Genomic DNA, 13,757 nt, shown 5'->3' on the forward strand with positions numbered 1-13,757 from the left:
AAGATTATGGTTTTTCCAGTGGTCACGTATAGATATGAGAGTTGGACGGTGAAGAAAGCTGAGCACTGAAGAATTGTTGCTTTTGAACTGTGGTGTTGGAGAAGACTCTTGAGAGTCCTTGGACTGAAAGGAGATCCAACCAGTCCATCCTAAAGGAGATCAGTCCTGGATGTTCATTGGAAGGACTGATACTGAAGCTGAAACTCCAATACTTTGGCCACCTCATGCAAAGAGTTGACTCATTGGAAAAGGCCCTGATGCCTGTAGGGATTGGGGGCAGGAGGAGAAGGGGACGACGGGGGATGAGATGGCTGGATGGCATCACCGACTCGATGGACATGAGTTTGGGTAAACTCCAGGAGTTGGTGATGGACAGGGAGGCCTGGTGTGCTGCGATTCATGGGGTCACAGAGTTGGACATGACTGAGCGACTGACCTGAACTGAACTGAAGGGTAAGTGAAATGAGTTAGACAAAGATAGACAAATATTGTATGATGTAGAATCTAAAAAACTTAACAAAAGAACAAACATAATAAAAACAGGAACAGGAACACACTCTCAGATGCAGAGAACAAAGAGATGGTTTGCAGAAGGGAGGGGCTGTGGGGATGAATAAAATACATAGGAGTAATTGAGAGATAAAAATTTCCAGCTACAAAATAAAAGAGTCTTGGGGATGAAATGCACAGCATGGGAAATACAGTCAATAATATTGTAATAACTTTGCATGGTCGTGGTAACTAGATCTGTCATGGTGATCACTTTGCAATGTATCAAAGTATTGAATCACTATTTTGTACACCTGGAACTAACATAGCATGGCAGGTCGTACTTCAGTTTTTTAAATTAGTATTTTCCCCTTCTTGTTCTAGCCTTCTAGAAATACTATGTAGAACTCGTGGCTAAGAAATACGACCTTAAGGACCGACAACAGACTGCATTTGCCAAACAAAACAAGTGGACGACACACAGATGGTTTCTATTTTCTGTAACCAGTGGAAGCTTTTGTGGCTGATCACAATGCCAGGCGGCTCCAGGAAGCTGTACAAAGAAGTGACTAGTGGTATCAGTACAAAGAACACAGGAAACTCTCAGGCAACCTTTAAGTCATGTAAGTGGCCCTCCTCGGCGCTGCCCCGGCATCCTGTGTGTACTACAAATTCAGCACTTAGCAACAAATAAATAACAGTTTTACCAAGATATAACTCAGATACCATACAATTCACCCATCTAAAATGTAGGATTCAAAAGTTTTTGTATATTCACAAATATATGATGGCCATCATCACTATCTTATTGCAGAACATTTTTATCACCCTCAAAGAGGTCCCCTATCCTTCTCCTATCCCCATTCTTCTCCTCTTCCCCGCCCCCCCCACCAACCCCAGCACTTTAGGTAACTTCCACTTTCTGTGTCAATGGATTTGCCTATTCTGGACAATTCATGGAAGTGGAAAGATATCAAATCTTTGTGACCCTTTATGACTGGCTTCTTTCACTTAGCATATTTTCAAGGTTTATGTGGCATGTAGGTCAAGTGGCATGTAGGGATGCTTCATTTCATTGCTGCATGCTGTTCCACCGTGTGGCTTTACCACACCGTGTGTCCAGTCATCATCTCAAGGACAACTGGGCTGTTTCCACTTTTTGACTAGTATGAATAATACTGCTATGCATATTTGTGGAGAGCAGGTTTTTGTGTAGATCTGTAGTTTCAGTTCCCTTGGTAGTATAACCAGGACTGGAATTGTTAGGTCATATGACAGTTTTATGTGTATTTGATGAACTGCCAGACTTTTCACAGCATTGGTTTTTCACAGTGTTCGTTATCAGAGTGGTGGGACCAGATCCTTGTCTTCCCTAGCACTTAGGATGACAAAGGGGCTACTAGATGCTTGTGGAGACTTCTGCTGATTTAAAGTCCTCTAATCTTCAGGGCCCATCAGTCCACTAAAGACCTTTACAGAGAAATATTTCTCTCTTTTTAAAGATTTTTATTTTTTGATGTGGACCATTTGTAAAATCTTTATTGAATTTGTTACAATGTTGGGTTTGTTTTCTGAATTTCTCTTTCTGATAGTTTGTTGTTAGTGTATAGAAACACAATAGATTTCTGTGTATTGATTTTGCATCATTTTACTGAATTCACTGATGAGGTCTAATAGTTTTTTTGGTGCCGGCCTGAGGATTTTCTATGTATGATATCATGTTGTCTGCAAACAGCCACAGTTTTACTCCTTCCTCTCCAACTGGATTCCTTCTATTTTTTTTCCCTTATCTGATTGCTGAGGCTAGGAATTTCATGTTGAATGAAAGTGGTGAGAGTCAGCATACTTTTCTTGTTCCTGATCATAGAGGAAATGATTTCAGCTTTTCACCATTAAATATGAAGTAGCTATGGGTTTACCATGTATGACCTTTATAACATTGAAGCATATTCCCTCTATAGCCACCCTGGTGGCTCAGCAGTAAGAATCCGCCTGCCAATGCAGGAGATGCAGGTTCGATCCCTGGGTCAGGAAGATCCCCTGGAGAAGGAAACGGCAACCCACTCCAGTATTCTTGCCTGGGAATTCCCATGGACAGAAGAGCCTGGCGGGCTACATTCCATAGGTTCGCAAAAGAGTCAGATGCAACTTAGTGGCTACACAACAACAATATTCTTTCTATACTCACTCTGTTGACAATTTTTTTATCATGAGTGGATGTTGAATTTTGTGAAAAGCTTTTTCTGCATCTATTGAAATGATATGATTATTATTCTTCAATTTGCTAATGTAGTGTATCATATTGATTGATTTGCAGATATTGAACCATCACTCCATCCCTGGCATAAACCCCACTTGGTCTTGGTGTAGAATCCTTTTAATATATTGCTGAATTCAGCTTGCTAATATTTTGTTGAGGATTTTTGCATTTATGTTCATCATGGACATTGACCTGTAATTTTTGTGTGTGTAGTGTCTTTGTCTGGTTTTGGTATCTATATGATGCTGGCCTCGGAGAATGAGTTTGGAAGTGTTCCTTCCTCTTCAATTTTATGGACTATTTTGAGAAAGCTAGGCATTAACACTTCTTTAAATGTTTGATAGAATTTACCTGTGAAGCCACCTGGTCCTGGACTTTTCTTTGTTGGAAGTTTATTGATTAGTGACTCAGTTTCATTACTGTAATCAGTTGGCTCATATTTTCCATTTCTTACTGATTCAGTCTTGGGACATGGTACATTTATAGGAATTTATGGATTCCTTCTAGGTTGTCCATTTTACTGCCATAAAATTGTCTGTAGCAATCTCTTATGATGCCTTGTATTTCTGTGGTGTTGGTCGTAACTTCTCTTCTTTCATGCCTGGGTTTACTGATTTTTGCCCTCTCTATTTTTCTTGATGAGTCTGCCTAAAAGTTGATCAATTTTATCTTAAAGAAAAACTTTTAAAATGTATCTGCTAGGATCTTTTTTATTTCTTTCCTCCTACTAAGGTTTCTTTGTTCTTTTTCTAGTTCCTTTAAGTGTAACTTTAAGCTGTTTATTTGAGATTTTTCTTGTTTCTTGAGGTAGGATTTAGTGCTGTAAACTTCCCTCTTAGAATGGATTTGCAGGGTCCCATCGATTTTTGGCCATTGGGTCTCCCTTTTCCTTTGTCTCCAAGTACCTTTTTTAAAAATTGGGATATAGTTGCTTTACAATATTGTGTTAGTTTCTGCTGGACAGTGAAATGGACCAGCTATATGCATATATATACCCCCTCCCTCTTGGACCTTCCGCCCACCTCCCTGCCATCCCACCCGTCTAGGTTGTCACAGAGCACTGAGCTGAGTTCCCTGAGCTACACAGCAGGTGGCCACTATCTGTCTTGCACAGGGCAGTGTACATACATCAATCCTAATCTCCCAATTCATCAACTCCCAGCCCGTGTCCACCCATCCATTCTCTACGTCCGCGTCTCTATTCCTGCCCTGCAAATAGGTTCATCTATACCATTTTTCTAGATTCTACATATACATGTTAATACACAAATTTGTTGTTCTCTTTCTGACGTACTTCACTCTGTATGACAGGCCCTAGATCCATCCATGTCTCTACAAATGACCTGATAGCTTTCCTTTTTCCATTCTATGTATGTACTGCATCTTCTTTACCCATTCATCTGTTGATGGACACTTAGGTTACTTCTGTGTCCTGGCTATTGTAAATAATGCTGCAATGAACATTGAGGTGTGTGTGTGTTTTTGAATTATGGTTTTCTCAGGGTATACACCCAGTGGTGGGATTTCTGGGTCATAGGTTGTTGTCATTGATAGTTGCTCTGTAAATAGTTGTAATTTGGGTGTGTCCATGGGAGGAGGTGAGCTCAGGGTCTTCTTACTTTACTATCTTCTCTCTCCTTTGAAACAGAACTTTAAAAAAACTTGTTTTGTTTTTTTTTTTTTAAATCCTTAAGTTTCTTCCATGGTACTTGGTCCATCCTTATTACATTTTTCCATTTCTTTCTTCTAAAGAGCTAAATTTTAAAAGCTCACTTGGTGAAAACATTCCATTATTTGTCCTTGTGCTTCAAAGATGGCTTTTGACATTAAAACAAAGCTTGCCACTGAGGGTTTGACTTCTAACCCACTCTTCTGCTGCTAACTAAAATAAAGGCTAATCTTATTTTGGCATAAGAAGCAAAAATTGACAAGAAGATTTGGCAACAAGAAGTAAAAATATTAAAAATGGGGAATAGAACTGAGATACTGTAAAATTGTGACTTCTGATGTGCAGTTGAAGGTGAAAAATAACTTCAACTCAATTTAAAAGTAGACAGAAGAGACTATAACCTTTTTCTTTACCTGGGAGATTTTCACTGATTTTATTTTTCTCTTGCCTATGTTTTGGTGTTTTGTTAACTTACTTAAACAGAATTCGCTCTATTTAATCTGCATGTGCTAATGAGTTTCTATTTGGTCTGCAGTGTAGTTGCCAGGTGCTCCAGAAGGCTTCAGTTTACATTTTTATTATCTATTATTTCAACAGACACTTCTTGGTACTAGGTCTGTGTCAGGCACCAGCAAAGAGAAAGGGGTAGCAGCAGGGAAATTACTTCCCAGATGACCAGTGGTGAGAAGCTCAGAAACCTGGATCAGTGCTGGGAGGAAAAATTTTTGGCCATGAACATATTTCCCCAAGATGTTCATAACTCCAAATAACTTCTGATCTTCTTGTAAAAGCAGAAGGTAATGAGTGGATCTTTTGTTGTTGTCTAGTCACTAAGTTGTGTCTGACTTTTTAGTGACCCCATGAACTGTAGCTTGCCAAGCTCCTCTGTCCATGGGATTTTTGGGGCAAGAATACCAGAGTGGGTTGCTGTTTCCTTCTCCAGGGGATCTTTCTGATCCAAGGATCTAACCTGCATCTCCTGCACTGGTAGGTAGAATTTTTACTGCTGAGCCACCTGGGACCCTTTAGCTGGGCATTAAAGCCGAGAGAACAGGAAAACAGACAGGAGTGCAGGGTAACATTTACTTACCAGCTCTCGCACCTTCTCTGGTAGAGCAGCGATCTGCACCTTGGTTGCACACTCCCTGGAAAAAACCTGGGAAAGCTTTAAAACCCAGGACACCTGAATCCCACCCTAGAGTGTTCTAATTTAGTGGTCAGAGCAAGGCCTGGCGTTGACACTTCTAAAGCTTGCCATGTGACTGCTATGGCAGTCATGGCTGAGAACCACAATGGTGAGGAGGAACAGGGTGAACAAGAGGCTGATCTGGTCTTGGAGAGCAGGATTGGAAGTGCCTGTAAGGAAGCACAGTGAACTCTTCTCTTCTTCCAGAAGAAGCTGGCAAGGGGAAGCCTGAGGTGGGGGGTGATGAGAAGTTGGCTCAAGCTGGCTTCCCTCAGGGGGTCTTTCAAACAAACCTGACATATATTTCTGCTACGGTGTCTTCATGGGGGCCCACAAGATGACCTGCTGAATCCCTTTCTGATCTCAGAATTCTTGTGAGGTTCTCCCCTCTTTCTTCACTTCCTAGCTGCAAAGCTTGCAGCCTCAGCAGTTAGATTGCCCACATCCTTCTCAAGAGAACTGGGCTCCAGACACTTGGCAAGGCCACAGAAACCACCTTCAGCCCTGGCAGGGCCTGGGCCACAGCCCTCACTACACCTGTGGATTGAACTCTCAGTGCAGCCCCCGCAGCCTGCCTCGGGCTTTCCTTCAGAGGGTCCTGTGGAGGGTTCAGTCTCAAAGAATAAGTAAGATAATCAATGTAAATATTTATCACAAAGCCTGGCTGCTACTCGCTTGATGTCAGTAGAGACAACCGGAAGTGTTCCCAGACATTGTCAAATGTCCTGTGGGAGACAAATCTGTGCCCTCCTATGAGGGAAATTAAAATAGAGGAAGTCTTGCAAGGTGGGGCCGGAAGTGCCTGTAAGGAAGTGCAGTGAGAAGCAGAAGCAGGAGAGCAGGCCTCTGTCCTTGCTTCTGACCTTCCTGGACACTGTCCGGATTCCATGCCTGCCCGCAAGCACAGCTAGTCAGGCAGCACTTTAGATAAGAAAGGAAGTAGGACTTGGAATTCTTGAACCCATGGAGGTTTGGCCAGTCATGCCTGGGGTTTAAAGAAATCCTGTGACTCACAAGATAAAACAAACGGCATTGTAAAAATGTTAAAGTCAATATTAATTGGACCTTGAAATGTTTCATCTTCAGTTGTTCTCCTCCCTATGTTTTAGTTTAAACCCAAGATAAATTATATGGAAAATAGTTGTTTAAATTTACTCATATATCTAGCAGTTTCTTTCCTGTATTTCTTTCTTTCTTTTTTTCCTTTCCTATATTTCTTCTTACATATCATAACTTCCATCTGGGAATGGTTTCTTTCTGCCTAAAATATATCCCAGAGATCTTTCTCTAAAAAGGTCTTTTGATGTCAAATGTTTTTGTTTGTCTGATTCTGTCTCTTTTCCTGAAAGATTGAAGTCGATATCAGTTTGTGACCTGGGATTATGAGTGGGAACCCCTGAAACTGCAATTTGCTGTCTCATCCACAGAGTGGATGCACTGCTGGGACCTTTTCCTGGTTGGGATTCTAGATTGCTGTTGACCAGGGACTTCCCAGTACTGTTTTTAAGTCTGGATGTGCTGCTGCTGCTGCTAAGTCACTTCAGTCGTGTCCAACTCCATGTGATCCCAAAGACGGCAACCCACCGGGCTCCCCTGTCCCTGGGATTCTCCAGGCAAGAACACTGGAGTGGGCAAGTCTGGATGTAGGTCAGCCCAATTTGGTGATGTGTATGCTATGACTCTCTCCTATTGCTTCCATTTCTCTTCTTTTAATGAGTGTATGTTGAAGTTAAGTCAAATAATCTTCTATAGAAAATTGAAATTGTTTGTGTGTTACAAGTGGTTTCTTTTGTTAACAAATCCTTTGAACCTAAAACAAAAGTAAACCTTTTGGTAAAACACCTCCTCAATTAAGAACCACTTCTCCAGAATTGAGGTGACTCTAGAAATTTTATGATAGTTAACTTACCCATATCTCAGATTCATCTTATTCTCCTCTGAAAAAAAACAGGATCTTAAAACATTTCATCTTCAGCTGTTTTCCTCCCTGTATTTTATTTTAAACCCAGGATATATTGCTATTGTTTTATACAGAAAACAGTTGTTTAGATTTGCTCATGTATTTACCAGTTTCTTTCCTGTATTTCTTCTTATGTATCATAATTTCCATCTGGGAATGGTTTCCTTCTGTCTGAAATATATCCCTTAGATCTTTATTTGATCTTTTAATGTCAAATATCATTGACTTTTGTTTGTCTGAGTCTTTATTTTATCCCTTTTCCTGAAAGATATTTTTGCAGTCTTATAATTCAAAGTTGACAAAAATGTTAGTGCACTTGAAAGGTATACTATCACTTTTTGGCTTCTTTACTGCTGAGATCATCATCCATAATTTAACTATCTTTTCTTTGAAGATAATATACTGTCTCTGTTTTTGAGGCCCTGCAGTTTCACCTTGAATTAAATTTGCCCATTCTCATTCATTTTAGTTCACTGATTCCTAAGATGTCGATGATCAATCTTGCCATCTCCTGCTTGACAGTCTCCAATTTACTTTGATTCATGGACCTAACATTCCAGGTTCCTATGCCATATTGTTCTTCATAGCATCGGACTTTACTTTCACCACCAAACACATCCACGACTGAGTGGATTTCACTTCTGTTTTGGCCCAGTTGCTTCATTCTTTCTGGAACTATTAGTAATTGCCCTTTGCTCTTCCCTAGTATCATGTTGGAAACCTTCCAACATAAGGGACTTATCTTCCGGTGTCATATCTTTTTACCTTTTCATACTGTTCACGGTGTTCTTGTGGCAGGAGTACTGGAGTGGGCTGCCATTTCCTCCTCCAGTGGACCACATTTCGTCAGACCTCTTCACTGGGACCTATCCATCTTCAGTGGGCCTGCACTGCGTAGCTCATAGCCTCATTGAGTTATGCAAGCCCCTTTGCCACGACAAGATGATGACTGCAGCCATGAAATTAAGAGACACTTGCTCCTCGGAAGGAAAGCCATGACAAGTCTGTGAAAGTCTCTCAGTCATGTCTGACTCTTTGCGACTCCATGGACTATATAGTCCATGGAATCCTCCAGGCCAGAATAATGGAATGGGTAGCTGTTCCTTTCTTCAGGGGATCTTCCCAACCCAGGGATCAAACCCAGTCTCCTGCATTGCAGGTGGATTCTTTACCAGCTGAGCCACCAGGGAAGCCAAAGCGTGGGTGTTAGTCACTCAGTTGTATCTGACTCTTTGGGACCCTATGGACTGTAGCCCACCAGGTTCCTCTATCCATGGGATTCTCCAGGCAAGAATACTGGAGTGGGGTGCTGTTCCCTTCTCCAGGGGATCTTCCTGACCCAGGGATCCAACCTGGGTCTTCAGCATTGCAGGCAGATTCTTTACCATCTGAGCCACCGAGGCAGCATATTAAAAAGCATCACTTTGCTGACAAAGGTCCGGATAGTGAAAGCTATGGTTTTTCCAGTAGTCATGTTCGGATATGAGAGTTGGACCATAAAGAAAGCTGAGTGCTAAAGAACTGATGCTTTTGAATTGTAGTACTGGAGAAGATTTTTGAGAGTTCCTTGGGCTGCAAGGAGATCAAGCCAGTCAATCCTCAAGAAAATCAATCCTGAATATTCATTGGAAGGAATGCTATTGAAGGTGAAGCTCCAATACTTTGATCATGTGATGCAAAGAGTCAATTGTTGGAAAAGACCTTGATGCAGGGAAAGACTGACGGCAAAAGGAGAAGGCGGCGGCAGAGGATGAGATGGTTAGATAGCATTAAAAACTCAATGAACATGAATTTGAGCAAACTCTGGGAGATAGTAGAGGACAGAGGAGCCTGGCATGCTGCAGTCCCTGGGTTGCAAAGAGTCAGACATGACTTAGTAACTGAACAACAGCAAGATTTGTCCTGATGTGATTTCTTCTTTGTCCAGCTAGGGATTTGTTGTCCTGAGCTTGTAGACTGGTGTCTTTCATCAGTCATTATCTTTTCAAAGATTCAAATACTGCTTTTGACTCATCCTTTCTCACCTCTCCGCCTGAGACTGTGATTCAGTTCAGTCAGTTCAGTCACTCAGTCGTGTCCGACTCTTTGTGACCATGGACTGCAGCATGCCAGGCTTCCCTGTCCATCACCAGCTCCTGGAGTCCACCCAAACTCATGTCCATTGAGTCAGTGAGGCCATCCAACCATCTCATCCTCTGAGGTCCCCTTCTCCTCCCACCTTCAATCTTTCCCAGCATCAGGGTCTTTTCAAATGAGTCAGCTCTTCATATCAGGTGGCCAAAGTGTTGGAGTTTCAGCTTCAACATCAGTCCTTCCAATGAATATTCAGGACTGATTTCCTTTAGGATGGACTGGTTGGATCTCCTTGCAGTCCAAGGGACTCTCAAGAGTCTTCTCCAACACCACAGTTCAAAAGCATCAATTCTTTGGCGCTCAGCTTTCTTTATAATCCAACTCTCACATCCATCCATGACCACTGGAAAAACCGTAGCCTTGACTAGACGGACCTTTGTCAGCAAAGTAATGTCTCTGCTTTTTAATATGCTGTCTAGGTTGGTCATAACTTTTCTTCCAAGGAGTGTCTTTTTATTTCATGGCTGCAGTCACCATCTGCAGTGATTTTGGAGTCCAAAAAAATAAAGAGACTGTGATTAGACACGTAATAGATCATCTCATTCTATTCTGTGCACGCGTGCTAAGTTGCTTCAGCTGTGTCCGACTCTTTGCAACCTTATGGATGGTAGCCTATCAGGCTCCTCTGTCCATGGGATTCTCCAGGCAAGAATACTGGGGTGGGTTGCCATGCCCTTCTCTAGGGGATCTTCCCACCCAGGGATTGAACCTGTGTCTCCTATGTCTCCTGCATTGGCAGGCAGGTTCTTTACCACTAGCGCCACCTGGGAAGTCCCTCTCATATTTCTCATCCTTATGTTAATGCATTCTTGATCACTTCAGATCTACGCTCCTGGTGGTGGTTAATTTTATTTGTCAACTTGACAAGACCATAGTACTCAAATATCTGATCAAATACCAGTCTGAATGTTGCTGTGAAGATGTTATTTTTAACATGAGATTGGCATTTAAATTAGAAGGCTTTGAGTAAAGCAGGTTACCCCTTTATCATGTGAGTGATCTCTTCCAATCAGTTGAAGGGCTTGAGAGAAAAAAAGGCTGAGGTCCCCAGAGGAAGGAGTAATTATGCCTCCATATTGCCTTTGGACCCAACTGAAATATCAATCCTTCCCTGGGTCTCTGGCTGTCAGTCTGCTGGACATATTTTAGACTTGCCAGCCTCCGCAATTCCATGAGTCAATTCCCTAACAGAAATATCTCGCTTCTCATTGGCTCTGTCTGAATCCTGACTCACATGCTCCCCTTTCTGCCCAATTTACTTCCTTTCATTTCAGTTTTCCTAATTTGCTATTAAGCCCATTCTCTGACTTTTAAATGTCAGTTACGGTTGACCCTTGAACAATGCGGCGATTAGGGGCACTGACCTCCTGCACTGTCAAAAATTCACATATAACTTTACAGTTTGCTCTCAAAGCTGTGGTTCCACAACCACCAATTATGTAACATTATGGTATGTATTTAATGAAAAAAAAAATCTGTGTATAAGTGGAACTGCACAATTCAAATCTGCATTGCTCAAGCAACTGTATCATAATTTTCATTTTCAGAGGTCTATTTAGCACCTCTTCTACCATGTCCCCACCCCGTCACCAAATCCATTTGAAACTTAGTCTGCAGCAGATTTCACTTATTGTTCCCAATTATTCTATCTCTTCCTTGTGAGGGAATCACACAGTCCTGACTGTTCCTACCTGACTTGCAGCTCTTCCCAGGGAAGGAGCACATGTGCCCATTCTACTAACATTGGACTTGGCCAAGGTTTTGGCCGTAGGAAGTGGAGAGCAGTGACATGCTCCATGTTCAGCAGAAGCTCTGAGGACAATTGTGGTCTGGTAGTTCTTTCCCCAGTTGGCAGGTCCTTCAGCCTAGATTCTAGAATAAAGACATCCCTTCAGCCTAGATTCTAGAATAAAGACATCACTGAGAAAAGAACAGACCCTCGGTTGATTGCCAGCCACAGACAAAATGAGCAAAAAAGAAGTCTTTGTTCTCCAAGCCACTGAGATTTGGGTTCCTGTGACTCACTCAGCCTCTTGTGCCATCCTGATGTGATCAACGGTTTCTTAGATTTATTTGACTGCACTCTGCATGCTCTCTTTCCTTGGACCGTTTATGTCGGCATCTGAGGTCTTGATGGGTCAGGCCCAGCTGCCTGCTGTTTCTGCTGGCTTTTCCTTGCGACGTTTTCCTTTGGGGTTTTGTGATTTCTAACAGTTAACCTCAAGTTTTATTTTGACCACCCAGGAAGAGGGATCGGGGGCTGCAAATCTACAGTTTTGAGATTATAACTTCTCAGGAAAGATACTACTTTGCCTCTCCAATCAGAAACAAAACTGAAACCAAAAAGGTTCACTTGCAGTCCCTGGGGCGGGAGTGTAGTAGGCTGAATAATGACACTCAAAAGTCCTAGTCTCTGGCATCTGTGAATGGGACCTATTTGGAAAAAGAGTCTTTGCAGATTTGATTAAATTAAGGATCTTGAGTTGGGTAAGTTATCCTGGATTATTACCTTTTCAGTTCAGTTCAGTCACTCAGTCGTGTCCGACTCTCTGCGAACCCATGGACTGCAGCACGCCAGGCCTCCCTGTTCATCACCAACTCCTGGAGTTTACCCAAACTCATGTCCATCGAGTTGGTGATGCCTGGGTGGGCCTTAAAATGCAACCACAGGTGTCTCTATAATAAAGAGACAGGCAGAGGGAGACAACCAAACAGAGGAAGAGAAAGTGATCTGAATGCAGGCAGAGATAGGAGTGATGCTGATGCAAGCCAAAGACTGCTGGCATTTGGAAAAGGCAGGAGCAGACTGTCCCCTAGAACCTCTGAAGACTTTTCTGGCACCTTGAATTCAGCCTAGTGATAACTGATTTTGGACTTCTGAAGTCAAGAGCTGTGAGAGAGTAAGTTTCTGTGGCTTTAAGTCACAAACTTGTGACACTTTCTTATGGCAGGACACTGATACGGGGGTGGGGTGGGATTCCTTTATTCCTAGTTCACCCTTACACAGGGGAGGGGACGCTCTTTGGGATTTCAGACTTAAGGGTAGGTGTCCTTTCCACGCCACCTTGGGTGAGCCCTCAGTCTTGTCTTCTGTTCCTGGAGTCCTTGCAAGGGGCTGAAATCCTACAAGGTTTGTCAAATGCCCTCCAGGGTGAAAGGTGGCATATTCTTTCCTTCCTCACTAGGGATCATTTGAAACGTTGTTTTTTAAACCTAACATCCAGCATTTTACTTGACTTCGTCTGAGGGTCAGGGATGTTGCCATACTATGGGACAGGGAAGCCTAGATGAGGTTCCCTAAGATTGCTGACATCTTGGGGGCCAAATGACAGACGTGTCCCCCTCCTATTCATCGTGCAGAGACACGAGCAGTATTTTCTCATGAAAGCGGCAGCCGAGAGCCACCCGGAGTCATGAGGAGGGTGGTGAATGCGGGGGCAACTTGGGCAAACATCCATCATCAGTAGTGGAAGACAGGGGTGTGTGTAGGGGGAGGTGTGCAAACAGTGCATCCCCCAGTGTGGCTAGAGACCCTGGTCTCTGAGATGTCTCTGATTCCACCCCAACAACACTGTACTGGGGGCAGGGCAGACAGTAGCTCAGGGGTCAGCTCCTGGCCCGGGAGGGCCTGTGCCCTTCTCTGCCCTCATCTTAGTGCACTGTGGTAGGAGGAGACGCGGGAGACGCAGGTTTGATTCCTGGGTCGGGAAGATCCCTTGGAGGAGGAAACGGCAACCCACTCCAGTGTTCTTGCCTGGAGAATCCCATGGAGAGGGGAGCCTGGCAGGCTATAGTCCATGGAATCACAAAGAGTCGACGGAACTGAGCAGCTGAGCACGCACGCACGGGCTTTGAATTCCCCCATTCTTGGTAGGAGGCTGTTACCCTTGTGGTCTGCAGCTAGTCAGTCTCAGGCTTCAGCTGGTCCCCTTGAAGCCCCTCAGGACCTCCCAGCCCTAAAGGATGAGTGCCGCTGTCAGGCCCTCTGCTGGGAAACCACACAGAGATGGCTCATTCCTGTTGTACCCCTAAGCCCACCTGGGTGGGCTTCTAGGACTGG

This window comes from Cervus elaphus, chromosome 31, assembly GCF_910594005.1.
Source record: "Cervus elaphus chromosome 31, mCerEla1.1, whole genome shotgun sequence".
NCBI lineage: Eukaryota > Metazoa > Chordata > Mammalia > Artiodactyla > Cervidae > Cervus > Cervus elaphus.